We start from the raw sequence: 5,356 nt of genomic DNA, 5'->3' as shown, positions 1-5,356 counted from the left end.
TAAGGTGAGAGATCAGTAGTAGTGAGGAGTAACGTTGTGGTCAGGGATCCAGCACACAGTCCCAGGAGGAACAGCTCAGTAATGTCCAGTGAGTCAGACAGGCTCTGTGGAGGGGCAGCTCACATCACAGTACTCCTCCTAAGAACTCAAACTGCCTTATTAAATCATAGTGCCTATTTAGTCGCTACACTGAAGGAACAATTTAAAGCTCTCGAGACATAATGCAAAGGATTGACTATAGTGCTCATCGGCATACTGTAACTTGCAACATCTCTTCATGCGTCTGATTTGATTCTGTGAAAGGCATAGGATTCATCCCTATCCTTGTAATGAACAATGTGCTCTAACATTTAAAGACCAGAAAACAAAAAGTGCAGTTCTATATGGAAGCACGCGAGTACACGTCAGGTTTAATTCTGATCTCTTTCAGATAAACAACTAGAGAGAAGCTCAGCACAGCCACATCTGTATTCTGTACAAACGTATTAACTATACAAACTGTACAGAATGCTAATGACAGCATTTTATACTGAACAAAATTATAAGCGCAGCATGCAACAATTCCAAAGATTTTACTGAGTTGCAGTTCATATCCCTAATCTATGGATTTCACATGACTGGAAATACAGATATGCATCTGTTGGTTACAGATACCTTTAAAAAATGGGCCTCACAATGGTGCACCTGTGTAATGATCATGCTGTTAAATCAGTTTCTTCATATGCCATACCTGTCAGGTGGATGGGTTATCTTGGCAAAGGAGAAATGCTCACTAACAGGGATGTAAACAAATTTGTGCACTACATTTGAGGGAAATGCATGTGGAACATTTCTGGGATCATTTATTTCAGCTGATGAAATATGGGACCAACAATACATGTTGCATTTATATTTTTGTTCAGTGTATATGGAAGGGAAAAAAATACATTAAATGGACAAGAACTAGCTTGGCCTGTGGTTAATAGAATGCCTGATATCTTCATTATTTACAGCTGTTGTTCATGGCCACAGAAAGGAAGAACAAATAAATTAAACCAAATAAAACACTTAAATAACAAATGTACATGCTCCTCTTGTTCTTATCATTTTTACAGTGGTGGGGATAATGGGCAGGTAACAAGGGCATAGGGCTGAGGAAGGAGGGGACGGCTGTAGTCCCTGTTCATGCAAGCTCTATGAAGTGTGCAAAGATGGCCTTGAGCACGGTGTCCTTGTAGGTGTCCGATGCGAGGAGTTCGTAGTTGCTTCCCTTGATGCCCAGGCGTGTGCCCTTGGTCCGTAATGATGCCTGTGGGGAGAGGGCAAGAAGACGCTTATTAAAACAGACAGATTGGGATCAGGCACCCCTCAGGTACACCTGCTAATTGGCCACACATACAAACTCAACACACCGCCACACACCAACCCCATCTGCCAGAAACAGCCCAGGGACATGGAACTACAGGCCATCTTTGCGGGTGAAAAGGCCTCTATAGTTTCTAGTTTTGTCTGACAGTGATGGGTGCAGTGATGCACGGCTGGTTGCGGCCCTGGCCCTTGCCCTCTTGCCAGCCCATTGCCTGCAGCATCTTGTTCCCAATGTTGTCATTAGTCAGACCGTCTTTGTTGGGCTGCTCGTAGTTCCTGTGTGTCAGGTGGTTGAGAAGAGATGGGAATTAATCAAATTATATTAATGAAATGTAATTCAGTTATTTCTGTTTACTTGAATTGATCAAGGCTATAGTTGGACAATAACATATGTTAGGGGAATATGAGACCCTGCTTTTGAGATGGGGGGGGGACAGGATGATAGAATTTCGTTTTCTTGGGCACTGGTGGTTCAGGAACACCATACTTATCCCTTCTTTCAGCTGCTCTGTCTCTGTATTTCAGCAACACAGAGAATCACAGAATAATATCAACATGATACATCTCAGAGGTGTCATTGAATATCTCAACTTTCTAAAAGTCTCCCTGTGAATGGTAGAAATCTTCAAAGAGTATAGCCCACCTCTACATCTTTCCAACTCCTCCAGCTCGGCTTCCGATAGTTTGGATCTTCTGTGAATTTCCAAGTTTTGCTAAAACGATGAACAGAATTAAAAGGTTAATACCCCCGGGAACTATGCAATTCACACATTTAAAAGGCACGACTAGTCTTGGCATGAAAGTGCAACAGAATGCATGTTCTCACCTTGTTTATGCTAAAGGACAACTGCATACCCTGAGCAGATGGCAGGGCTAAAAATAACCCAAAATATTTCCACCCAGACTCATAGAGATTAAAGTGTCATCCTGCTGCTTGCCATTCTGCAGGTCTGAAGCTGTTGGTGCCGCAGCAGGGCGTCTTCGCTAGGGAACTGCATGAGACAGAGCAGACAGGCCAACTTCCTCCAGTCTGTCAGCCTGTCTGACCGCTCATCACCTCCAACTCCCTGATCTGGGTCTGCTGCCTCCTCTGGGTCACTGTCCCCACTGTAAACTGCCACCAGGCTACTCTGCAATACACACACAAACGTTTTACTACTAAGTGAGAACCATGCTGCAGTACACAAGCCACTGGAGAATCGAGGGCTGGGCTTTCCAATAGGGCTAGATACACAGTGACAAAAAATCTCACCACAAGATGGCCTCCAAGGAGCTAAAAACACTCCTAATCCAAGCTGCAAATATATTTGTTTGCATCCTAAAACACTTCATTGTCATTTAAAGGCGTCCGCATGCTTCCCAGCCGAAACAGCTCAGAAGAGTTTGTACATATATTATGATGACATTTTGTGACGTTTTCGGACTTCGGTGAGTGATTTTTTCAGCTGTTCGGGCACACAAAAATTGTTCTGGAGGCAAGTCAAAGTTCCAAGTCACATTCTACGCCCCTTTGTCAGTGACTGGTCAACAGTAGGGATTCTTCAATAAAGTTATTGTTGTCATTCAACGAGAGACGACTCGTTTTCATGCACATTTTTTAATTGAGAAATACTGCACCAAATATCTTAGTTAGATGTAAAATTGCGCAACTAAGATCTCCGCTGCAAAAACGTAAAAAATTATGACAGATTTCTTGAGTTATCTAAAATTAATTCTGACTATTTTGGGAAGTGTATACTGGCTACGGTGTTTCAAAATGGATGAACAGCACTATTGCAACTTTTTTCTCATTTTAAGGGAGTCATGCTGACGCCTTAAGCCTCATCCTTACCTTGGCTGGGGTCTCTGGCTCTCCCTTCTTCACCAGCTCGTTCTTAACCAGCTGGGTCTCAAACCCTCCACCATGCTAGAGGAGCAAAACACACAACAGCTCATTGACATCACTGACACACTCATCATCGTATCAAACAGGTCATCATCCTTCACTGATCCAGGAACTGCTGCACCTTGACATAAGGGTTATAATCATAAGTCACTTTTTCTCAAAGAAGGTGGAGAAGCCTGTATTGGCAGCGGCAGCCTCTCTCCTGTCCTCATCCCTGTCCTGACCCAGACCCTGGAAGCTTCTCTTGAAGCTCTCCTTCTGCTTGTTCAGTCTATTGGCCCAGCGCTTACTATTCTGTAGCTCACTATAGGCACTAGTGCTTCAGTATGGGACTTCCCCCTGTCTGTAGGGGGTGTCTCTGTCTGTCTGTCTGTTACCTGCTGGGCAGACTTGCTCTTGGGCTTGTCCTTTTTCTCCTTGGATTATTTGCTTGATGAGGCTTCTGAAGAGGCCTGTTCTCAGATGGAGTCTGCAGCTGTTGTGTGGTTTCTGCCGCTGCAGGGATGTAGGTTTGTGTCTCACTGTTCCAGTACAGGTACTGTTGGGTCTGGGAGTTGTAGTAGTACTACAGGGAGAAAGATATACATAATATATGATATATTATTCATTATCCATTTTCTAATAAAGCAGAAGTCTGTTAGGGTCATAGTACAGAACTGTCTGTGGATTGAAGTAGTACCCAGATGACTCATTGTATTGGTAAGCGGAGGTGTCAGGACAAAAAATGTGTATTGAATCTCTGGGTATTCAATGTATGGTAAATGATGTTCAAACATAATAGGGAATATGGATTCCCATCTTACCAGATGTGCTATTAGTGAAGTGAAAGAGGCAACTCCGGTGGGGGCTGCCAAGGTGGCTGCTGTTTTAAGTGAAGAGGTATCAACGCCGGAACTGGCAGTCTGTGCTGCTACGTCAATCTGCCTAACTATTTGGTGTATTTGTTGGCAGGAAAACACCACCACCAAATGTTCAACTTGCTGCACTCATCATTATTGTGACAACACACAGTATTTCATGTAGATCATATAGACTGAGCAGCATGTACATAACAAGCAGCATGAATGTTGATGTGAGTCATTAAGCCCTATTTGTATGGCAGGCTGGCTGAGGTGATGCTTTTAGACCTGTGTGGTCTGGGACTTAACCACACCTGCTTCTGTAGCGATCAGGGCCTTCACTCCTGGTGTAGTTGCCATTAAGATACACACACCATGTTAAGTCCACCATATCGATCAGACAGTCTGAGTCACTAGTTGTAGTGTTAAGATGGACTGTGTAGTAGACATGAGTCTAAATGGATTCTTACCTCCTAATATTCAGTCTCCAGGAGCAGGAACACAGACTGGTCTCAATAACTAGACGTAACATAGTAAATGTAAATCCGGGACACTCGAATTAGTATGGACGTATAATGCAAATGTTTAACAGCCCTAAGGTTGCATGTTTGAATCTCATCAGGGACAACTTAAGCATTTTAACTAATTAGCAACTTTGCAACTAATTACTATTTTCTATCTACTTTGCAACTACTTAGCATGTTAGCTAACCCTTCCCCTAAAGCTAACCTTAACCCTTTTAGCTAACTTTTCCACTAGGCCAAACCTCAACCCTTTTAGCTAACCCTTCACCTAACCTTAACCCTTTAACCTAACTCCTAACCTTAACACTAACCTTAACTCCTACAGCTAGCTAACATTAGCGTTAGCCACCTAGCTAACATTAGCCACAAGAAATTGGAATTCGTAGTATATCATACATTTTGTGAATTCGTAACATATTGTATGTTTTGCAAATTCGTAACATTTCATATGAAATGGATGATGGACATCCACAAATTAATACATAACCACAGATTTGATCAAAGGCCACCAGTTATTTTTGCTCCCCCAACTACTAGCCACATTGGCAGGTGGGGTCCTCATACTATCACACCCCATGAGATAGCACAGCCTTGAAGGGAATGAGTGGCTAGGTTCACATTCGCTTAGGTATAACCCCTCAGAGAAAACAGGGGGTCCGCAGATCCGACAGGTGGGAGATAGAGAGAGAGAGAGCTGCAGGTGTGCGCAGTGTGTCAGACCGGAATGCTGTTAGCTCATCCTTGGCCCATTCCCTCATCTT

At 43.3% G+C, this 5,356-nt stretch overlaps 1 pseudogene; it reads right to left on the bottom strand.

The window, feature by feature from the left end:
• Positions 1-1,162: 1,162 nt before the first annotated feature.
• Positions 1,163-4,431, bottom strand: LOC115149803 (RNA-binding protein 5-like; annotated as a pseudogene).
• Positions 4,432-5,356: the final 925 nt, after the last annotated feature.

This window comes from Salmo trutta, chromosome 16 (assembly GCF_901001165.1).
Source record: "Salmo trutta chromosome 16, fSalTru1.1, whole genome shotgun sequence".
Lineage (NCBI taxonomy): Eukaryota > Metazoa > Chordata > Actinopteri > Salmoniformes > Salmonidae > Salmo > Salmo trutta.
Note: the sequence above shows the minus strand (reverse complement) of the source record. Positions and strands in the feature narration are given on the sequence as shown.